General features: G+C 36.1%; 1 protein-coding gene across 3 annotated transcripts in view; it reads right to left on the reverse strand.

Moving 5' to 3' along the window:
• The window catches only part of LOC138700392 (zinc finger protein OZF-like), a 108,660-nt gene that overhangs the window by 24,498 nt on the left and 57,894 nt on the right, over nucleotides 1-26,268 (reverse strand). The gene's annotated exons all lie outside the window — the stretch shown is intronic.

Consider the following 26,268-nt stretch of genomic DNA (forward strand, 5'->3'; position numbering starts at 1 on the left):
GATAGATAGATAGACAGGCAGACAGAGACAGACAGACAGAGGTTTAAAAAAAAGGTCGCTGAAGCTACTATGGCTATTTGCGCTCTTATCTAAAATTCTTAAAAAAAAAAAAACAAACAATACAACAAGATGAATGCAAACACGAACTTAAAAATGTCACTTTAAAAACGTAGTACACAAATGCAATATTAACAAGGTGATTCGTAAAAAATCATAAAATGAGCAATTCTCAGACCCTAGGTAGTGTCTAAAAAGAGACGAGTTAGTTAGTTAGTTAGTTAGTTAGTTAGTTAGTTAGTTAGTTAGTAAGGTTTAAAAACGGCGCGTCAGCAACTCTGGCTATTTGCCCCCTTATCTAAAATTCTTCAGATCAAGACATAAACAGTAAGAGAGGATTAATGCTATCACAAGACTAAAACACGCTGTCACAATACAAACCAGATACACAAATGCAGTTTCCACAAGGAATTATAAAAGTGAGTAGTTCTCATAACCTAGGTCGTATTTAAAAGGAAACAAATACCACCGGACATAAATTACCTGGCGCATTTCAAAGCAATAAATGTTTTAAAAATATCCGGATGGAAATGTCCGAAATGTCACGTACGTTAAAAATATATATAAAACAACAACTGTAACCTCCGGATGATACGTAAAACGGGTCAATTAAAAACTACATCACCCTGTCAAGTCCTGTAGTTGATAAAAATCTCAGAACTGTATTAGTACAATTAAAATCATTTGCAAGAGCGTCACCAAGAGTCGGCCGAATTGCAAATTGTCGACGTACACGGCAATACTCCCTGCAACGCAATATAATATGCTGGACCGTAATAGGTACACGGCATACCTCGCACTCCGCGACGTCGGAGATAGCCATGTGTCAGACGGCAGTGGCCAATCCTCAAACGTCTACGCCAACGAGCTAGGAATAAGAATTTTTACTTCTTACTTCTAACTCGTTGGTCTACACATTTTCGGTCGTCTGTCACTAGTATTAGGTACCTTTCTAACACACACAACAGCAGAGGCGAGCCCCTCTACGGGAATAATGACTCTTCAGTATACATCGGACAGTCCCAAGACTATCCTATCCAGATGGTAAGTTAATTTAGTTTCTTTTGGATGTACTTTACTGTCTTCTTTATTTATTTTAATGAAGTGTTACTGTTAAGGTAAATATATTGCCAATTACTTTCCCTCATTCAACAAGGCTTTCCGAATTTTATCCAAGTTTCAGGGACGTAATAAACTCTATATTCCGAAAATTTCTCAAGTAAAAAATATGGAGGAAAAATGTTCCAGCATTGGAGTTGATCGACTCGACTTCAGTGGAGTATTAGAAGGCATGTGACAGACTCGCACGCCACTTTTAACGTGCTTTTAATGCGATACGTCGTTATTACTAGATGAACACTAGGAAGTGTCAAGAAAGTTGAAAAATTACCCTAAAAACGACTTATTGATTAAAATGTTTCACATTACAAAACGGCTTTTAGAATTTGTCGCATTTCTAGTAGAAAAGCTCTAGACTCCGGCGCTTTATATTTTGAGGAAGAGGAGGCGTTTACTTCTGTGATAATAAGAAAGTGTTAATACCGGACTACAAATTTATGCAATCATTACAATCTGACAGTAAAACATTCGATGCCAATAACATTCTTGCTGTTAAACGACGGGGCACACCAGGATAGCTGAGAGGATTTTGTGAACATGTGTTAATAAACGCAACATCTGATATTACGACAAAATGTACAACTTGGTAAGTACGAATATACGGTCGAAACTGACATTTTATGTAGCAAAACAAATCTATTTCCGGATCGTATTTTTTCCTCACTATATCCTTCATCACACTTCAGAACTTAACATTCTTGTTCCTCTTATCTTGAAGTTGCCCTCTCGACCTCTTCTGCTTTCCTTGAACTAGAACCCTCTTACAATTCCCACATTTCCGTATTCCAAATCATTACGAATTGATTTTAATTTCTTTTCCACATTAATTATTCTTCATAAATACTCTTGTCTTCCACCTTCACTTTCCAATTCTTGTGAATTATTTATACTAATAGGTTTTTCTACTCTTTGTATCTACTCCAATGTTTCTTGTGTATTTCTTCTTATTCTCCATTCTGCATAACTCCATCATGGTCTATTTCCTTTCTTCACGTGTACTTACTTACTTATGGCTTTTAAGGAACCCGGAGGTTCATTGCCGCCCTCACATAAGCCCGCCATTGGTCCCTATCCTGAGCAAGATTAATCCAGTCTCTATCATCATATCCCACCTCCCTCAAATCCATTTAATATTATCTTCCCATCTACGTCTCGGCCTCCCTAAAGGTCTTTTTCCCTCCGGTCACCCAACTAACACTCTATATGCATTTCTGTGTTCTCCCATACGTGTGCTACATGCCCTGCCCATCTCAAACGTCTGGCTTTAATGTTCCTAATTATGTCAGGTGAAGAATACAATGCGTGCAGTTCTGCGTTGTGTAACTTTTCCGTTCTCCTGTGCACTGCAACTATTAATTTGAGGTTTTTCTCATTCTTTATAATCAAAACTGTATGTCCATCACGTGTTCATTTCCCCTCTTCGTGTGTATTCTATTTAGGCCTACATCAAATAATTCATCTTCTTCTATCAAAGATGATGAACAAGAATCTACTGTTTTAAGGACTACAAGACCATTCCAAGATTATATATATATATATATATATACTAACAATAAATCTGCAGCCGAAATTTTTCTGGTAATTTTCGATTTTCCAAAAATAATTGGTCCCAACATATATAATAAACCACCCTGAAACCGAAAATCGCTTTTTTGAAATTTTTCTTTGTATGTCTGTCTGTCTGGATGTTTGTTACCTTTTCACGCGATAATGGCTGAACCAATTTCGATGAAAATTGGAATATAAATTAAGTTCGTTGTAACTTAGATTTTAGGCTATATGGTTTTCAAAATACATTATTTAAAAGGGGGGTTATAAGGGGACCTGAATTAAATAAACCGAAATATCTCGCGTATTATTGATTTTTGTGAAAAATGTTACACAACAAAAGTTTCTTTAAAAATCATTTCCGATAAGTTTTATTCTTTGGAAAATTTTAACAGGACTGATATTTAATAAGATAAATGAGTTTTAAAATTAAAATAACTGCCATCTAAGGCCGTGTAACGAAATAAAAAACAAATGACTTCGTCTATAAGGGGCCTTGGACAACAACAATCGAAAGCTATGAAAGATAGCCTACAGAGAATGTTTCTGTGTTTGTATGAAGTAATATCGGAAGCTAAATTAACCGATTTGTATAATTAATTATTATTTCACCACTGGAAAGTGTAGTTTCTTTAGATGGATATAATACTGTAATGTTATTACAGTAACTTCTGATATAATAATGTAATGTAATATAATATAATACTATATAATATAATATAATTTAAGTTATTTGAAGGGTTCAGAACCATAGTGGGCCAAGCGCCATTTACTGAATACGTAGAAAACAAGGGTTAAAATTATGTTATTACCATAATTCAATGGAAACATATAGCAAGTAAAATAAAGTATACACATTAAATCTAAATGATGTCAATGTTCATTAAACTATGGTTGCATGTAATAACAATTAAGAAACATGTTAAAGGAATTGTCATTGCACCAAATGAGTGCTTTCTGGACCAAAATGATAGCATTTTAATTATTTAAATACAATTTAAATTAAGTAACATATTAAACGATTTATCCTTCTATCAAACACGAATGTTCCCTGGATCAAACGTCCTATTTTAATTATGTAATTACTTTATATTTATTTCTAACAGGTGCAGCGGAGCGCACTGGTACGGCTAGTATATATATATATATATATATATATATATATATATATATATATATATATACTAGCCGTACCAGTGCATATATATATATATATATATATATATATATATACATATATATATATATATATATATATATATTCGACCAATAAAATTATTTAATGGGCTGATATGGAAAAATCCTCGTCTCTAAAAACTTACAAATGCATTATAAAAGAAATCTGTAATCTCTTCAAGTTCTGATTTAGTGAATGACCTTCATATTCTGAGCTAAAATTGCTGAATCATCCGAAGTTTGAAACTTAACATATTCCTATTAATATGTCCTCAGATTGAGGTTCTGGCTGATATATACATCTCACATCTCACGATACGTGTACGAGGACAGTGGCGATTCTTCCATGAAAGCTATGAGTATGATCCTACAGTTTAATGTTTTGTCTCCGAGAACAGGAGACATTTTAATTACAGATTTTGGGTTGTCGCCAATGCACAGTTCATAGCTTACGAATAATTTCCGAGGAACTATTCAAATATCTTACAGCAAACGGTGAAGTTATTGGACAGGGGAGGGTACGGAAGGCGGGGTATGGCTTGGCTTTGAGGATATGACCGCGTATCCTAATACTACAACCCTTCTTTCTGGGTGGTGCAGACCCTGTCAGAGAGTACAATAAGAATTTTCAAGTATCTTGTAGCCTTCTTAAATGCAGTTCATTTGTCATTTTAAAAGAATAGAATAAACGAAATCTATACTAACAGTAAATCTGTAGCCGAAATTTTTCTGGTGATTTTCGATTTTCCAAAAATAATTGGTTCTAACATATATAATTAGCCACCCTGAACAGAAAATCGCTTTTTTGAAATTTTTGTTTGTCTGTCTGCCTGTCTGTCTGGATGTTTGTTACCTTTTCACGCGATAATGGCTGAACCAATTTCGATGAAAATTGGAATATAAATTAAGTTCGTTGTAACTTAGATTTTAGGCTATATGGCATTCAAAATACATTATTTAAAAAGGGGATTATAAAGGGGCCTGAATTAAATAAATCGAAATATCTCGCGTAATATTGATTTTTGTGAAAAATGTGACATAACAAAAGTTTCTTTAAAAATCATTTTCGATAAGTTTTATTCTTTGAAAAAGTTTGATAGGACTGATATTTAATAAGATAAATGAGTTTTAAAATTAAAATAACTGCCATCTAAGGCAGTGTAATGAAATAAAAAACAAATGACTTCGTCTGTAAGGGGCCTTGGACAACAACAATCGAAAGCTGTGAAAGATAGCCTACAGAGAATGTTTCTGTGTTTGTATGAAGTAATATCGGAAGCTAAATTAACCGATTTGTATAATTAATTATTATTTCACCATTGGAAAGTGTAGTTTCTCTAGACGGACATAATGCTATAATGTTATTACAGTAACTTCGGAGTGAATTGAGGACAGGTAAGATTAAAATAGCTTCTTATGCACAGAAAACTTGATAGGCTACCGGTATTCTGTATATTCGTTTCCTGTATTTCTTAAAATAATGTTTATGTACACACTCATTCTAATCTCAGAGATTTAAGGAACAACGAGAGTGTATTGATTTAGTACCGGTACGCAGAATTAGTATGTTAGCTTAGCATTCCATTATTTTATAATCCAAATTTTAACTATGCTCAATTGAATCGAGTTAAAATACATAAAATACATAACGCATTAAATGCAATGCAAAAAAATTGGGTGATGAGCCAAGCAGATTATGTTGCGCTGTTGTAAAAGTTGTTCCTCCTGAGATTCAAGAGCAGCCATAAATTAAAACTTACTTATTGGAGTACATCCGTTATCAACACACTTTTTATATAATATAATATAATATGATATAATATAGTATAATATGATATAATATAATATAATATAATATAATATAATATAATATAATATAATATAACATAATATAATATAATATAATATATAATATAATATAATATAATATAACTAGCCGTACCCGTGCGCTCCGCTACACCCGTTAGATATAAATATAAAGTAATTACATAATTAAAATAGGACATTTGATCCAGGGAAGATTCGTGTTTGATAAAAGGATAAATCGTTTAATATGTTACTTAATTTAAATTGTATTTAAATAATTAAAATGCGATCATTTTGGTCCACAGACCACTCATTTGGTGCAATGACAATTCCTTTAACATGTTTCTTAACTTTTATTACATGCATCCATACTTTAATGAAGACTGACATACCATTTAGATTCAATGTGTACACTTTATTTTACTTGCTATATATTTCCATTGAATTATGATAATAACTTAATTTTAACCCTTGTTTTCTACATATTCAGTAAATGGCGCTTGGGCCACTATGGTTCTGAACCCTTCAAATAACTTAAATTATATTATATTATATTATATTATATTATATTATACAGTATTATATTATATTATATAAAAAGTGTGTTGTTAACAGATGTACACTGATAAGTAAGTTTTTAATTTGTTATGGGGGCTCTTGAATCTCAGGAGGAACAAATTTTATTTTACAACAGCGCAACATAATCTGCTTGGCTCATTACCCAATTTTTTTGCATCGCATTCAATGCATATGTATTTTATGTATTTTAACACGATTCAATTGAGCATAGTTAAAATTTGGATTATAAAATAATGAAATGCTAAGCTAACGTATTATTACTGTATACTAAATCAATACTCTCGTTGGTCGTTAATTCTCTGAGATAAACATTATTTTAAGAAATACAGGAAATACGGAATAGCCTATCAAGTTTTCTGTGCATAAGAAGCTATTTTAATCTTACCTGTCCTCAATTCACTCAGAAGTTACTGTAATAACATTATAGCATTATGTCCATCTAGAGAAACTACACTTTCCAATGGTGAAATAACAATTAATTACACAAATCGGTTAATTTAGCTTCCGATATTACTTCATACAAACACAGAAACATTCTCTGTAGGCTATGATTCATAGCTTTCGATTGTTGTTGTCCAAGGCCCCTTATAGACGAAGTCATTTGTTTTTTATTTCGTTACACGGCCTTAGATGGCAGTTATTTTAATTTTGAAACTCATTTATCTCATTAAATATAAGTCCTATCAAAATTTTTCAAAGAATAAAACTTATCGGAAATGATTTTTAAAGAAATTTTTGTCATGTAACATTTTTCACAAAAATCAATAATAAGCGAGATATTTCGATTTATTTAATTCAGACCCCCTTATAACCCCACTTTTAAGTAATGTATTTTGAATGCCATATAGCCTAAAATCTAAGTTACAACGAACTTAATTTATATTCCAATTTTCATCGAAATTGGTTCAGCCATTATCGCGTGAAAAGGTAACAAACATACAGACATACAGACATACAAACAAAAATTTCAAAAAAGCGATTTTCGGTTTCAGGGTGGTTAATTATATATGTTAGAACAATTATTTTTGGAAAATCGAAAATTACAAGAAAAATGTCGGCTACAGATTTATTATTAGTATAGATATAATATAATATAATATAATATAATATAATATAATATAATATAATATAATATAATATAATATAATATAATGTAATGTAATGTAATGTAATATAATATAATATAATGTAATGTAATATAATATAATATAATTTAAGTTATTTGAAGGGTTCAGACCCATAGTGGGCCAAGCACCATTTACTAAATACGTAGAAAACAAGGGTTAAAATTAAGTTATTACCATAATTCAATGGAAACCTATAACAAGTAAAATAAAGTGTACACATTAAATCTAAATGATATGTCAGTCTTCATTAAACTATGGATGCATGTAATAAAAGTTAAGAAACATGTTAAAGGAATTGTCATTGAACCAAATGAGTGGTCTGTGGACCAAAATGATCGCATTTTAATTATTTAAATACAATTTAAATTAAGTAACATATTAAACGATTTATCCTTCTATCAAACACGAATATTCCCTGGATCAAATGTCCTATTTTAATTATGTAATTACTTCATATTTATTTCTAACGGGTGTAGCGGAGCGCACGGGTACAGCTAGTAATAAATAGTTTAAAATGATATAGTACAAAAAATAAAATGAATAAAAAAACAAAATTACATAAAAATAAATAAAAGAAGCTACAATAAAACACGAAAATTAACGGAACTTTCAGGTGACAGGACAGCCGAAAGAATAATCTGAAGTTGTAGCAGAATTGAACTGTAGCAAGAAATTAATTGCGCAAACGTACGACGGAGCATCGCTAAATATCGGGCAGTACAACGGCCTAGGAGCCTGGGTTAAAGCCAAGTGTCCCGAGGATTTGTTTACAGTTTGCTATGCACATAAATTAAATATAGTGTTGTATGATTGTGTCAATGCCGAATAAATATGGGAAATGCATGAGAAGCTTTTGTAATCCAGTCTGCTGTCAAAAAATATGAAAGTTAGAACTTATAAAACAGTTATATTACCGGTTGTTCTGTATGGTTGTGAAACTTGGACTCTCACTTTGAGAGAGGAACAGAGATTAGGAGTGTGTGAGAATAAGGTTCTTAGGAAAATATTTGTATGTATGTATTTATTCACACTGCAATGGGTATATACCCGGTGGCAGTGGTAACTAATTACACTCAATAATGACAATAATAAACTTATTAATTAAAAATACAATTAATAATAATACTAATAACTAATAGTAACAATAACTTATTATAATTATAATAATAATAATAATAATAATAATAATAATAACAGGGAATATCCTAAATTAAATGAAGCACGATCACTTAAAATAACATTTGAAATAAATCTAATTTGTATCTTAAAACTAAGATCGAACTAAAACCCACGAGTATGATATATTCATACCTGCACGAGTACCTTTCAACACTACACTCATTTCGCTGTCAACTCACTCACTGCACTGGAACTACGACACATTTCACTGATTCTATCCTGATTTCACAAACACTTCAAAAACATTTCACTGTTCAAATACTTTGCACTGCCACTATAAACTATAAAGCTTCACTGATAGGAACATGTTTCACTTACACTACACACTTCACTGACACAACACACTTCACTGACACAACATAATTCTTCACTGATACAACACTTCAATAACAACATATCATTTACACCCTTTAAATACTGTGTATAATTACCGTCTATTAGTAAAGTCCTTAAGCCTATTTTTAAATACATTTTTGGTTGTTGGTAAAGCCTTTAGTAAGTCTGCAGGTAAAGCATTCCAGTCCCTGATAGTATGATTGAGAAAAGAAAACTTTCCAGTGTCCGTCCTCTGTCTTCTTTCCCTCAATTTATATGAGTGGTCATTCCTTGAAGAGTAATTTGGCGGCTGCAACCTATTTTTTATTTCTCTCCAGGCAGGCTCACCTCTGTATGTTTTGAACAGTGCGCATAATCGAATTCGCGTTCTCCTGTCCGTGAGTGTGTCCCATTTTAATGGTGAAATTTTCCGACAATACTTGAGAGCCCGTTTTTTAATCTTTTCCAGTGTCTTAATATGTTCTAATCTGTAAGGATCCCAACATGCAGCACCATATTCCATTACTGGACGTACTAGTGATTTATATGCAATCTCTTTGGATTTATCAGAGCCTTTTCTTAGTACCCTCATCACAAAGTGTAACGCTCTCCATGCCTTTCCCGCTGTGTCTGTAACGTGTTCCCCCCAGCCGAGATCGCTGCTAAATGTTATTCCGAGGTATTTACATTTGTTAACTTCCGGAATGCTTTCACCCCCTAACGTATACGATGCGACTATTTTATTTCTTTTCCTTGTAAAGCTGATGGCTTTGCTCATTAGAGAATTTATTTTCATTTTGTTGGCTATTGCCCAATCGTTTATCCTATTGAGGTCATTCTGGAGAAGAGTAGTATCTTCATAACTTTTTATTTCCCTGTATACCATACAATCATCCGCGAATAAGCGAACCCTAGACAAGATATTAACTGGCAGATCATTTACAAAAGCCAAGAATAGAAAAGGCCCCAAGACACTTCCCTATGGGACCCCGGAAGTAATTTCAATTGGGTTCGATAATTTCTACCCTACCCGTACTCTCGGAGTGCGACAAGTTAAAAATTCCTTGATCCACTGGAGCACTCTGAAGTCAATCCCCGTTGATTGTAGTTTAACCAGCAATATATCGTGTGGGACTACATCGAATGCGCGTGAAAAGTCAATAATCACTGCATCTACTTGGCTACTGGAATCTATTCCGTCTTCTAAATCCTGACATACAGTTACTAATTGATATTTCAAATATACGCACTAGATAGGGAATCATGGCTTCCCCTCCCAATTTTAGTACGTCTCTGGCAATACCATCAGGTCCTACTGATTTATGAGTTTTCAATTTAGAGATCCTTCTCCTTATGTCCCTAGGCTTGATAGAAAACTGACCCGTATTTTCCACAGAAGCTAAGTGTGGTACTATTGTCTTCATCCCAAAAACAGTGGCATAATAGGAATTTAATTGTTCTGCTTTTTCGCTGTCCTGTACGATAAATTGATTGCGGTCATTTTTAGGGGGAGGCTAAGCGGAATGAAGTTACAGGAGATTGGAGAAAGTTACACAACAGAAACCTACATGCTTTGTATTCTTCACCTGACATAATTAGGAACATTAAATCCAGACGTTTGAGATGGCAGGGCATGTAGCACGTATGGGCAAATCCAGAAATGCATATAATTGGGAGATTGGAGGGAAAAAGACCTTTGGGGAGAAGGAGACGTAGATGGGAGGATAATATTAAAATGGATTAGAGGGAGGTGGGATATGATGATAGAGACTGGATTAATCTTGCACAGGATAGGGACCAATGGCGGGCTTATGTGAGGGCAGCAATGAATCTCCGGGTTCCTTAAAAGCCAGTAAGTAAGTAAGATTATGTCAAAGGTATTAGAACGTGCAAAATCTTCTTCAATACAGTCTCTGGTTTTCATCATTCTTTTCTCAATCATCCAAAAGAACTCACGCACTTGACGATATTGTGCAGTGCCGTTTCCCTTCTGTGGCGCCAACTAGACGGCTGCATAATGATCGGCTTGTTGAAATGATCTTCAATAATAACAAGAAAGAATTAATTCAACTGTTCGATTGCATTACAGACAATATTAGCTACGATGTTTCACCCAGAAACAAGATGATGTGCAGCTGAGTTTAGGAATAATCTTGTTAATTTTGAATTCAACTTTCCAGTGCAAATGTTCATCAAGTATTGTCGAAAGCGAATATTCTCTTCAAAATTCTTTAGAAAAAAAGCTTTTGACATAATTCACTGCCAAAAAAGAATTGATCAGTTCTAACAATTCTTAACGAACTTGTATGACGATTTCGAAGCCTTGTGGAACCAAATAGGCCTACTTGAGTCTGATGAATGCAATAAAAGAGATGGCAAAAGGCAAATTGCGTTCCTGACGATACCGTCGATTATACATAGAAATAATTGATAATTTCTTGGTCCATATTCAAGAGAGATTCTCTGATATGCACCACTTGCAATATTTTGCTCTTTTAGAGTTCAACAAATTTTCAGAAGTTCTCCATTGCTTCCACCAACAGTCTTCTTAACAATCCTCATGGTCATTACAGTACTTCGATCATCAGGGCCTTAAATCTGAACATCCATATCGTTCAAGCTAGAGTCCGTGTCAAACTTGTGGTTAAGTAGTGACTAATGACCTCAGCGATACTTTGCCTGAGTTATCAAAACTCGTTAAACTGGTACTGACAATTCCTGCTCAAACGCCTCAGCCGAAAGGAGCTTTTCTGCCTTAAAGCGCGTTAAAAATTAATGTAGAACTTCAATGGCTCAGGATCGACTCAAAAGACTAGCTTTACTTTCTATCGAAAAAACATACTTCAGTGCTGTGGATCAGACTTTGGCATAGCTCAATGGCAAGAGCGTTTGGTACGTAGAACCAAGGACCCGGGTTCGATCCCCGGCGCCGGAGCAAATTTTTCTCCTCTAATATTAATTGTTACCATAACAGATATATTCTGTAGGAACAAAAAAATAATAACCTTTACGTAGATTCTTGGAGCAATATTACTGTGGAATCCCGGCTACCAGGTCACTCAACTGAGTTCGCTCTTTGTATAATGGCAGTTGACTCAATATAAAGTGTCAACATACATACCCAACTGGGGAGTCAGGCCACAAAGGGAAAAAAAACACTACAGCAATGGCGTCGTTCTATTTGACGTGTCTCGTATGGTCTGCACAGCTACTGGTGTGGGGGCTTGGGCAAGACACGCCTAAGATTTCTGTTTACTCTCAAAAGTTCTGTATTTCTATCGTGACATTGTTGTTCAATTCTTGTAATGTGTGCGGATTTGCCACGTGAACTTCTGAATTAACAGTTAAGTCAAAGAATATGGGGCCCATAATCCTATTCGCATTTATTGAGGACCACACACCAACGTTTTGTTCAAGGTGAGGAACCTTATGAACAATATGGAGGTTTTCGGTAGCCCAGTATCCATTATTCTGAATTGAAATGTAACCATTAAGTTGAAACCACGCTTCATCTGCGAATAAGGCTAAAAATGGGTCCACGTAGCCATCATGGACGGATTGCAAAAACCAAATGCCACGCAGCTGACAACTTGGAAATGCCAGTCTCTTGCGCTAAACGTTTCAGTGATTTTTGGGGTGTGTGGTCTAACCTGGCCCCTATTTCATCCAGCATCTCTTCAGTCAACACACGGCGTTCTTGAACTTTTTTTTGTTCAAAAAAAAAAAAGATCCTGTTCGCCAGATTTTATTCACAAGGTTATTAACAGTTGTCCTGCTAGGAACTAACACCTGGAAACTTACGATGAAAGTTTTACCAACACTATCTTGCAGAAGAGTATTTCACATACGTACCATACAGTAAAATACGTTGTTCTAAGCCCAAGGTATATTCAACCATAATAATGACTAACTTATCACAAACTATACAATTTCACTCCTGACGCGCACAACTGTACTTCAGACGCAACAGATGCCACTCAACTAACCGTACTTGCCATGAGCAGCAATGATGGCATAGCGGTAGATGCAGATTATCACTCTGTGCAAGGCTGTTGCTTCTGCCGCCGTCCACTCTATCTCTAGACACACTGCAGCAGCATTAGTAGTAGTATCTAATAGCACACATCAGCAAATAGGGTTATTTGCACCATGAACGAAAGGTAATAGGAAATTAAAATTTAAACGTTAGAAATAAAGTACCAATATAAGTTAAAAGGTTACCACAGTACAAATTCTAAACACATACTCTGTAAGAAGATGAAAACTAATAGCCCACTTACTTACTTACTTACTGGCTTGTAAGGAACCCGGAGGTTCATTGCCGCCCTCACATAAGCCCGCCATCGGTCCCTATCCTGAGCAAGATTAATCCATTCTCTACCGTCATATCCCACCACCCTCAAATCCATTTTAACATTATCTTCCCATCTACGTCTCGGCCTCCCCAAAGGTCTTTTTCCCTCCGGCCTCCCAACTAACACTCTATATGCATTTTTGGATACGCCCATATGTACTACATGCCCTGCCCATCTCAAACGTCTGGATTTAATGTTCCTATTTATGTCAGGTGAAGAATACAATGCGTGCAGTCCTGTGTTGTGTAAATTTCTCAATTCTCCTGTAACTTTATCCCTCTTAGCCTCAAATATTTTCCTAAGAACCTTATTCCCAAACACACTTAACCTATGGTCCTCTCTCAAAGTGATAGCCCAAGTAGGCTTATTTGAAGGTTTAGTAATAAGCTGTTTTTACGGTAATGGGTTATTAGCCGTTCGTCCAACCCCCCAAGTTGGAGGACCACCCCTCATCGCCTATATGCGACTGCTTATTCAATATACTAATAGCCCACATTTTAAATAAAAACAAAACATATTTAAGGCCCCAATCAAGGATTAAATTAAGGATATCAGAGATTGTCAGACAGTAACACTACAAAATATTCGGATGTATTAAGTCCGAAATGTCAAGTTCAACTAAAACGAATAAAAGAACAAAAGAAACCTCCGGGGGTAAAGGGACCGGAAAGTAAGCAACAACAGGTCAATAAAATCTAAGTCACCTTGCCAAGTCCTGTACTGGATAAATCTCTGAACTGCATTTGTGCAATTAACATGACTTCCAAGAGCATCACGCAAAGTCGCATATTGACGTCCATTACAATCATATTTCCTGCAATGCAATAAAATATGCTCGACAATAATTGGCACATGGCATATCTTACACTCTGGTTGAGGATCACCATGCCTCAGATGACAGTGGCCAATCCTCAACTATGTATGATTTGAGGCTTTCTCGGCGTTGGTTCGCTAATATGTTTTCGCGGACCGAGGACGGCAACCGATTCCAACCGGCGGAACAGGGCTCGCCGCCCGCCAAACTTCACACAGGAATCCCGGGAGGGGCAGAGCTTACGAGAGATGACAATTCCCGGCCCCGGATTGGCCGATCCGCCAATCAATCCCGTTTCACCTGAGACAGCCTAACATCTATATTACCTTTCGACTTTCTGTTCGGACATCACTTCCCTGAAGATGGCTGCAGAGTTAGCAGTCGAAAGCTTGGAGCATTCCAAAATCTTAACTCGGCTGATATCCCGCGAAAACATATTAGCGAATCCTCAACTAGGTAAGTAAAATTTCCTCATTTCGTGACGCTATTCTTGACGAATCCCAAAATCGTACAGTATTCTTCATATTTCGCAATTTATTTCCCTCTTGTGCATACCATTCTCCTTCCCATTGCCACAATATCTTATATTTCAAGTACTTTTGTGTGTCTTGCTACCTGTCAAGCCAATATACCAGAGAGCCATTCATAGCACCGTCCCTTGCTGCAGCATCCACTGCTCCATTACTGGGAATTCAAACATGATCCGGATCCACACTACACCAATCTCAAGATCACAGTCAGGAGTTTGTGGAAAAGCTCCTGGGTTCTTACCACAAGCAAGTCAAGACTGCAGAAAGTGAAAGGCACTTAAAGAACCAGAGCAGATAAGGAATCCGTCCCGGGCCTGTCTAATTAAGAAAATAAAGCCTTGTAAAAAGCATACAGTTCGGAAGTATACAGACTGGCATATTGGCTCAGTTTATATATAATGTCCATTTGCAACGAAGGAACAACCAACACAATATTTACATGGCATCTGTGAGTAAAAGCTAAAGAATAATTAAAAAACCATGACAAAAGTTCACTAAAACGAAGTCTATAAACAAAAGCTGGTGTAAAATTCTTAAAACTCCGACTCAGACTTACATCGAACATGGGACATGGCATAATCCCATTTGGTCTGATTGGTTATTTTTTTCCGAGGTTTTCCCCAGCCGCGAGATTGATGCCAGGTGATCTCTGGTGAGTCCTCGGCCTCACTTCACTTCATTTCCGTTTGGTCTGATTACCTGGTTGGGGTTTTCCGAGGTTTTTCCAAACCATGAGGCAAATGTCAGGTAATTTGTAGGCAAAACCTGGGACTCACCTAACTACATCTCGCCAAAAAAATTGTAATTTTGTAACATTTTGACTCGTTACACATCTTAAAGCTTCATTGCTAATATAACATATATGAAATGAAATGGAGTGGAGTGTTGGTATACTTATCAAACCAATCCGATCTTGTGCAGAGTCTGATTCACGTGTAGCAATCTGTTGGACACTAAGGAAGGAGCGACGAAGCCAGTGTGCTGCACAACAACGACAGAGTTTGAACTTGTGTACGAAATATAATAAAAAATAATTCTTTGCCTGCTTCGGTTTTGCCATTGCATAAAATGCCTAGGTAATGTGTAAAATAATTAGTATAATTAGTATTACATACTATCTTATCATTTTAGTCATTCTAGACATTGCCTAGTTATTATACACAATGCAGGTTTTCAAGCATTGCCGGTAACATGCATACAATGTTCTTAATTGGTCGTCCTCATATGAGGACACTGCCCATTAGCGGGGTCATGAAGTTGTTAATGTCTACTTTATGTTCGCAGATAATTCCTTCTCTACTCGCTATTATCTCCGTCCAAGCAGGAAGTTTTGATTTACCTGAAGACAATAACAGTTTGGAGGAGTGTGTAACCCAGACCATTGAAAGAGTGTTCAATACAAAATACAGTTTATTTTTTACTACAAGTCGAAATGCAAGACTAGAGTTAATAATTCCAATTAATTTTATTCCTGAAATCAACAAAACAATCACAGCACAAGAATATTCCTTCTGCTCAATGGACAAATCAGACATAACATCAACCGTCTTTGAGAACAGCAGAATAAATCCTGAAGAGGAAGACCAACGTCATATGGAAACTACGGATCCAGAACTCGATGCAATTCCCTTCTGGATCGAAGACAGCATGAATTCAGTGATTCGCTCTGTGCAACAGAGAGGATTGTGGGACGTTATTATCTCTCCTGAAGAAAGTGTTAAAAGTCTTTGGTACCGTAAATTCATCAGCTTTTACAGCTTTATTACAGTTGTCCCCTATGTCAAAAGTAATATCTCACTATTGAAAGTAATAATTGGAGCGCACTTGTTGAGGTTAGAACACACAAAAATGGTGAATACAAATTCAAGATTCCTTCTAGTGATTACTGGAGAGCCCACTACTGTCGAAGTAGTACAAGACGTCCTTAAAGAAATAGAAATTTTTGCAATCAAGAACATTGTTGTGCTAGTACAAATTCAGAAACCTGGTAATTTTCTAATTTATACATGGTTTCCTTACGAACCACCATCAGGTTATTGCGGTAATCTCCTGAAAGTTTTATTGCTAGGCTCTTGTAATGGTGGATCTACAAGTGATTTTGACCTTCAAAGAAACGAATATACCAACTTGCAACTAAATGGTTGTTGCATTTCAATTGAGGATATTAACTCATATAAGGTAAACTTAAATGATGGCAATCAAAGGGAAGTGGGTGGTTTGGAATTGAAACTCATCAAAGAACTTGCAAGTTACCTGAACATATCTGAGCAATGTGCTCACCTGCATAATCACTCTTACATTGAACTCAAAAGTTTCTTATTAAAAGATATTGATGTTTTGATTCCAGAGAAAATGGTTGCATACTATAGTCTCAAATACTCATTCTTCGTACCACAAGCGGAACTTTACCCTCGCTGGAATACCATGGCTCGTGTATTCGATAACGCAGCCTGGACATCAATCTTCTTCTCCATCCTTCTTGCAACATTGCTTTTTCGCGTTATGTATGCCTGTGTAAGACGCCAGGAATTTCACTTGTATTCTAGTGTTACTCCTTGTCTCTTGACGTCCTGGTCCGTGCTGCTGGGTGTGGGTGTTCCAGTGATCCCCAGAACACATTCTTTGCGCCTTCTCTTCATATCTTGGGTGGTATTCGCTCTTTGTGTAAACACTGTCTTTCAAACATATGTCACAAGTTATTTTGTGGACCCTGGATCACAACACCAGGTAAATTCCCTTCAGGAGCTAGTTGATCTGGACTTCAAGTTGCTATTTGATTCACATCACACTTTTGTTATGGTATCATACACACACGAATTATTCAGTAACTCATACTTTATCCCTAAACTCGAAGAAGCACTTCACATTGCTCTGATGGAACCGAAATCTGCCCTATTCACAACTGAGGAGAGGCTTGCATATCAAATTAACCTCATGTGTAATAAATCTCATATTCCAAAATACCACAAATTCACACAAGATATTGTAGAGTTGAACATCGGAATGTATTCTCACTTTGATCCACTTGTTAGTAAACGACTTGATACTCTAATGTGTCGCATGGTGGAAGCAGGAGTGACCAACAAATTACTGAGTGACACACTTGGTTCCAAGATTTTAATACAAACCAATCTGGAAGCTGTCGACTTCAGTGCAGAATACATCCCATTCTCTCTTACTCACCTACAATCACCGTTTATTTTCCTCCTTATGGGTTTAGGACTAAGCTGTATAGTCTTTGTGGCAGAGAAGGTGGCCCATCAACTGAAGAATTAAAAGTTAAAGTTGTTTAAACACATGCATCATAGATAATGTTACTTTTCAACTTTGTGAACTCACTCGCAGAACTTTAAATATCAGTGAAATTGATTACATCCCTATATTATGTAGATTTCCTACATCGCAGTATACAATTATAGCCTTAAATATTTTATTTATAAAAAAGTGGAATGAATGAAGTGTATTTATTTATAGGTACGGTACATAATAGATACAAACACATGTATACAAGCCCGCTCAAATAACTTTCTTACACAGGGCCAATTACTATATTGGTGCCTAATGCCTCCATTTACTTTTCTAAGGTTTTGTGTCTCGTAAATACTGAAACCTAAATAACCCATTAAAATAATTATGTTAAGTGACTTGCCACACTTGAAGGCTCCAATAAGCGACATCCATGGTGAATGTCAATGGTAACGTTTTTCTAGTTCAGTCCATTACACTGTATCAAATATGTTTTTAAACACTTATACGGTGTTACCTTAAAAAATTCAACTAAAATTTCACGAGTTTTTTTAGGAAGTCATTTTTGCCACAATAGAAAAATTAAACTACCCTAAATCCTGACACAAATTTTGCGTGCTTGGCTGTCCTTTCTGCGAAAATATTAATAATTTGGGAGAGAACAAAGTTTTTTGGTACCAGCAACATCAGTGTCAATAGAAATGCTAGCGAAAGCTGACAAACGGTCTTGGCTCAATGCAGAACGCATGTGCATTTTTATTGATTTTAACTTACTCAAGTTAGGGTTTCCATTTGCCACTGAGATAGGTATAGACAACAAAATCCTAACACATAACAAAATATTGGGAAAATAGTCCACCATGTTGTGCTTGAAGATTACATTCAAAGATTGAATGGGGGTTTCTACTCGTATGTTGTCATTATTTACTACAGCCTCTAAATGTATCAGTTCATTGTAGAGCTCCTGGCTGTTAACATCTCTTTCACCTGAAGTTTGATCCAAAAAAATTAATTAGGGATTAAGTCATTTTATATAAAACTGAGGATCTGATAAATTCTGCATGTTGTACAGAAATCTCCAAATTTGCTGCTTGAATCTTTGCTGCATACAGGATAATGCTGTGTCAATTCATGGAAAAAATATTGTGATTTTGAAATAGATTTCAGGATCTCGAGGACTTTAACTTTTGCTTCATACAGATATGAACTTTCCTTTTCTCTGGGTGCTGCTTCATGAAGTACAGGATCAATGCCAAGTGTTTCTGCTATTTCTTTGGTCGTTGTAGTAGCTGAGGCATAACCAGGGTCACGATAAATTTCAGGAATTCTTCACATTTCTTCATTAGAGAAACGACAGCAGATAAATCCAGTCCATTATTTGTACACTTTTACTCACACGATTAATTTGGAACAAAAGTCACACCTTATCACAAAGGAAACTAGAAAATCAAAAGTGTGATAAGGGATTCTAGACATTTTGCTTCACATGTGGCTTTGGGTTGTTCAATTCTTGAATAGAAGTAGTGCATCGCATATATCTGACAGCTGGAAGTGTACTTAATTTAAGGTGTCTATCCTTATTTGACAAATATATTTAAGAGCTAGATGTATGTCACTATCCTTAAGAATTTTTAATCTTTTTCTTGAACTACAGAATGGAACAAATAAATGCATTACATCAAGCAGAGCCTATGTTCTTCACTGAAGATGAGCCAACATCACCAATAACTAAGTTAGCTGAATGACACCCACAAGGCTGGGGTACTAGGCCTACTCTAGAATTCTATTTTGCACTCTTCCTTCTTTCCAACCATGCTGGCACCATTATCATAACCTTGTCCACTACACTCGTGCATATTAATTCCAGTGTTCGATCTATCCAAGAAGTGAAGTAGCTAATCCTTCTCACGTTGAATTAAATACTGGACAGAAAGGAAGGAAATGTCCCTTGACTTGAATGAGTTCTCCATACAATCAACAAATGTCTCAGTGAATGACAAATGACAACTGTTCTTGGTGGCTAACATCAGATGTACACACAATATATCTTATAGATTTTTTAGTCTTGCTGATGATTTCATCCTTTAGTTGCGTTCCAGGAAGCGTATAAGCTCATTTCGGACATTCTTAGCCAGATAATGCTTATTACTTTCTTTTGATTCGAACTTTCTGATTTGTTGTCACCTCCAGGTCATATTTCCCAAGCGGTTGTACAAGGCCTAAAAGTTGTCAGTGTTTTCAGCAAATATCTCATTGCTTTCCCTGAATGCCAAATTACTCTGATATTAAAAAAAGTTCTAGAACTTCCCTCCATTGTTCTGGCTCTTTCTGTATTTGACTTTGAAGTTGACCAGTTATGATTACGAATATACTTTTCTGCATCATGCCATTTGCCATTGTGTACAAAATGTTCACTTGCACTTTGTGATGTTTTAAGGACTCACCGATGTGCTGCTAATTTTTTAATCCATTTTCGTCAAGTTGTGATACTGAATTTAGAAACAGTTTGCAACAAAAACAAAAGCCAGATTCTTTGTTTCAGAATATTGATGCCATTGGTGATATAAGTATCGCAGATCTTTTTGGCCCTGAAATGTTAAATGTTAAGCAAAGAAGCAAGTCACTATCCACCTTGTATGTTGTCTCCAACCACATGCGGCCCAACTGCCAACCACCTGCCAATCACTATGACAGTAGATGTACACTCAGAACTCATGTAAATAGACCTGTAATGCCAATCAGTCGTAAATCTAATAAAATGTTACAGCCTGTGCATTTATTGTGTGTATTTAATACCCTACATCAAATATATAACAGATTGCTCATCCCTATGTTAAAATCGGCAGCACTTTGAAGAGAACAACTGGCAGGATCGCCACCCATCTGCCGTAAACGAACACAAGATGGCTGTACAGTCGCTAATGCAATTCAAATGAGAGTTATGACGTGACTCCTTATGCAACAATTACATGGCAGCATAGTAAACCTGACAAAAGTTGTTATCATCAAAGCCTATAAGACAGAGCAATCTGGTTATATATGATCAAAGGCTAATACCTACCCACTTCACTTGCGTGATTCGGGTTCGGCATACTGCGGTTAGATTGCAGGACTGTGACCCATTTTCAAGTTGCACACCACTTCAGCAGGCCATGTTATGCATGATGTGAAGAATTATGTCGTGTACTAGAGTGTATATGTAAGTGTTTGTGTAAGTGTAGTGTAGGGAATGAGAGAGGATGAAGGTGAGAAAAGAAGAAGAGGAAACCCTGTGACACTACGTAGTGTATTCCTGTCGAATAACACCAAGGGGGCCGCCAGGCTTAACGTCCCCATCCGACGGACGAATCATTATCAACAGTGACATATGCCTTCTCTTCCTAGTCCATTCACTGTTATAGCTGGAACTTTTGTTTTCCTCTACACTATCACTACTGCTTTCATTGTAATTTTTAGTTATTTTGATCTCCATCCCATCCTCTTATCATTGTGATTTCTATGTATGTAATTATCTTCCCCGTAGATGATGGATCGCCCTTTCTCTCTAAACTTCATGACTGATAGAGATAATATTCTTTCCGTCTCGATCAGTTCAAGTTGTTTGTAAAAACCATTATTCTTGAGTTTTAAGGGTAAAAGAATATTACAGATAAACAATGAACTATTCAGGAGTATCATTTCTTTAATTGGCTAGCATTCTGAAGCCAAAAATTTGTTGTGAATTCCATAGTTGCTTTGTACATAATCCTTTTTCTATTTTTAACTACAAAATTACATTTTCTTATTCGTTTATCACAAAAACTGTTAAAAATCAACGCTACTCTTGTAAATTCTTTAAGACTGTACATTAGGATGCTTAAACTGTAAAGAATCAAGTTCCTAAAGTCGTATGATTTGTAACAATTTTTGCGATAAATTTTTGCATTTTTGCGATAAATGACTCTGATGATGTGGTGGGCTTTCCAGATGCAAAGGTGGCTGGCGGAAACAAATATAGTGATGAAAAAAGACGAGAGAATGAAAAGGGCTGGATCTAAAAATTCTTCGCGGTCTGTGCCGGCTATGAGAGCCCCACACCCTGATCCCAAGCAACCCACCTCACGCAAGTTTCCCTTCTAGCTGGGCCTTACATACCCAATGGCAAGTCTTACACCAGAGGCGTGCCGCAATTTTCTGCCCCCACCACGGGAATAACGACCCGTGGCTCCCCACTCTACACTGATCACAACCGCCGGACTACCAGGCTAACTCCGACCTCGCCCACCAAAGCCAAATAATCAGAGATCGCACAGCTTCAGGGGACTTGTGGTTGATTACATTGCGACACCTCGACCTCGGCTGTAGTATGGTCCAAAGTCTATGGACGAACAATTAGATAGTTGAGTATATGATAAATGAGTAACACCTTCCACAACCCCATCCTGAACATCATCATTATTTTATTCTTCTTCATCATCAACATCACATTAAAGATGTCATTAGTTACAAAATTTCTTAAATAAAATGTAATGGAGCAACAATTGTTCCAGCATTGGAGTTGATTCACTCGATTTCAGTGAAGTATTAGAAGGCATGTGACAGACTTGCACGCTACTGTTAACGTGCTTTTAATGCGATACGTCGTTATTACTCGATGAACACTAGGAAGTGTCAAGAAAGTTGAAAAATTACGCTAAAAACTACTTATTGATTAAAATGTCTCACATTACAAAAGGGCTTTTAGAATTTGTCGCATTTCTAGCAAAGCACTCAAATCGGGCGCTATATATTTTGAGAAAGAGGAAGCATTTGTAGGCTCATTACATCTGTGATAATTAGAAATCATTTAGTTAAAGTGTTAATACTAGACTACAAATTTAAGACTATCAAAACATATGCAACCATTAGAATCTGACAGTAAAACATTCGAGGTCAATAAAATTCTTGCTGTTAAACGACGAGGTATACCAGAATAGCTGAACATCTGTTAATAAACGGAACATCTGATATTACAACAGAATGTACAAGTTGGTAAGTTCCAATATGCGGTCAAATATGACCTTTTATTTAGTAAAACAAACCTATTTTCTTACCGTATTTTTTTCTCACTCTATCCTTCCTAATCACATTTTAAAGTTTAACATTCTTCATCCTTTTATCTTGAAGTTGCTCTGTCAATCTCTTCTGCTTTCCTTGAACTAGAACCCTCTTACAATTCCTACACTTCCATATTCCAAATCATTACTAATTGATTTTCATTTGTTTTCTTCACAGTCCGTCTACGAAAATATCAATATCTTGCACTTTCATTTTGCAATTCTTGTGAATTATTCATATGAATAGGTTTTTCCACTCTTAGTATGTAGGCTACTCCAATTTTTCTGGTCAATTTCTTCTTATTCTGCAGATTGTATGTTACCCATCATCTCTATTTCCTTTCTTCATGTGCACTGTTATACGATTTTTCTTAACCTTTCTACCCAAAACTTTATGTTCACCATGTGTTCATTTCCCTCTTCGTGTGTATTCCATTTATACGCATAATTTCATCAAATAATTCATCTTCTCCACCAAAAATGAGGATCCAGAATCTATTGTTTTAAGAATTTCAAGACTTATCCAACTTCAAATTAAGGTACATTTCTTTATTTCATCCAAAGAAATGATTTAATGAGGTGATATGGAGAAACCTTGTCTAAAATTTACAAATGTATTATGAAACAAATATGTAATTTCTTCAAGTTTTGAATGGGTGAAATGACCTTCATATTCTGAGTTAAAATTGCTGAATCATCCGAAGTTTGAAACTTAATGCATTTTCTGTTTATATAGGGTGTGTCGTAATTATGTAGTATAAAGTATTGCAGAATATTCTATACACCAAAGCAAACACATATAAACGTATACCTGATACTGCACTGTTATCAAGATAAGGCAACAATGCTTTATTTCAAAGCTAGTGTTCTGATTACCCGTGGCTAAAATCGGAAATAACAGTCGGTGTTGTTTTGTGCTTAGAAAGAAATGTAGGCTATTCATTATTAGCCATGTCTTGTAATTATGGTGATTTTTTTTTTATTCATAATATTGAGTATTGTAACTAAGATTAGTGTTATTTTCACTTTACTGAATTGCATAACATAACAGGTGGCACTAACTGAGACTGGGGGAACCATACACAAACAGTGAAATGATAATTATGATTTTGATTTATGGTGAAGTAAGACACAATTCTGCTGCTGCTGCTCGCATCTACGCTGAACATTTTCCTGTCCGCCGCAACTCAACTCCAAAGACATTTGTAGCAGTGGAACGTTGCCTTAGGGAAACCGGTCACTTTGCACCTGTAATGAACAATGCTGGTAGACTGTGAAGTTGCAGGACTGCCGCTGTTGAAGAAAATATTCTGCGTTCCGTAGACAGTTCAACAGGTACAAATACACGGCGACTAGCTGTATGTCATCACATGTGTCAGAAGTCAGTGTGGAGAATTGTACAGAGGCATACCATCTACAACCTGTGCAAGAATTGCAAGGAGAGGTTGATTTTGAACGTCGGAGGATATTCTGTGAATGGTTACCCCATGAAAATGCAGCTGATCGACATTCTTTAAGCAAAATACTGGTACTGGATGAAGCAACATTCACCAGACAAGGTATCTTCAACTGCCACGACCAGCACAATCCAAATACTATTGATGAAGTACATTCGGAACATCAATTCTCTATCAATATCTGGACGGGCATAATTAGGGATATCCTACTGGAACGTGTGAATTTCCTGCACGATTAAGAGGTGCTGCATATTTATGCTTTCTGCAGACTGAACTAACCCAACCAATGGACGTCGCACCACAAACATGTGGCTACTTTAAGATGGAGCACGATCATGCTGTGAGACTTCATTTGGATGAACGGTTCCCAGGCAGATGGATTGGACGCAATGGGCCTATTGCACGGCTGGCGCGATCAACCGATCTCACTCCCTGCGACTTTTGGTTGTGGGGCCTCGTGAAAGGACTAGTTCGCGATACGCTACGAGACAGCAGCTGTCACATGCAAATACAATCCGGGACACACCTAATACCTTCCAGTTAACAGACATTCATGGCCAAAGAGGGCGGAATTGTGTTGTGAAGTTAGTGGTGGATATTTCGAACACCTCCGATAAACCTGCAATGTCAATAAAGATATCTCTAAGAAAGCAGCCTATGTGTTGTTTGTAGACAGACAGTGGGGTTCAAGAAGGGCGTGTCAGTAACTATGGCTATTTGCACCCTGATCTAAAATTGTTCACAAAACATGAAACACAAATAATTAAGTAATCAGAATGCTAAAAGGAACTAAAAGACGTTGTCACAGTAAAACACGAGGTACACAAATGCAGTATCAACAAGGAGATTCTTAAAATTCATAAAAGTGAGCAGTTCTCAGTCCCTAAGTATTATTCAAAACGAACCAATAAAATAATAAAACAAAGGCCACTAGAGATAAATAGTGTAGCAAAAAACAAATATAACCTCCGGATGTAAATAGTCCAGGGCTTAATAAAAAGGGTCCATAAAAAAAACTAAATCACCCAGTCAAGTCCAGTATTCAATAAAAATCTCAGAACTGCATTTACACAATCAAAATCATTTGCAAGAGCGGCCGAAATGGATATTGTGGAAGGTCACGCTCATATTTCCTGCAATGCAATAAAATATGCTCGTGTTGTTTCTATAACGAAGCTGTCGTGACCACAAGTGTATATGATAAATATGTTTGCTTTCGTATAACGGAATACTCTGCAATACTTTATTGTACATAATTACTACTCACTATATATATATATATATATATATATATAGTTAATAGTTGCATGAAGGGTTACATGTTAATTTCTCTTAAATGAATAGATAAAACCGAAAGTTTTGTCTTCTAAACTTTATTGGGGGAAGGGGTCTTCCAAACTGTGATATGGGAAATATTTCCCCGTGGCCCCTTTAGGGAGTGCAGGGGTGCATCTTCAGATTTTAAAAGAAAACAATGGAATTTTTAAAAATATTTTGTTTCCATCAATAAACTATGCAAGTTTAATTGAAACATTTTTTTTTTTCATAAATTGTTGAACAGTTACAGGGTGCTTTCACTGAAGTAGACAGTAATAGAAAAGATTACAAAATGAATAAGGAAATCAATAAACACCAAGGTATTCACGTTACATTATGTCATTAAGTGCTCAAAGTAGCCTCCATTAACATCTAAGCACTTGGTGACCCTTGTGGAAGGTTTTCTCTAACTTTTAACAGCAGCCAGGGGCTAATTGTGCGACAAGCTTGACTTATTCGATGTTTCAGATCTTTTGTTGTAGGTGCTGTAAATGTAAACATGACTTTTAGTATCCCCCAAAAAATAGTCTAATGGTGTTATATCGGGTGAGCGAGGTGGCCATGTCCA

Source organism: Periplaneta americana, chromosome 5, assembly GCF_040183065.1.
Source record: "Periplaneta americana isolate PAMFEO1 chromosome 5, P.americana_PAMFEO1_priV1, whole genome shotgun sequence".
In the NCBI taxonomy this organism is placed as follows: Eukaryota; Metazoa; Arthropoda; class Insecta; order Blattodea; family Blattidae; genus Periplaneta; species Periplaneta americana.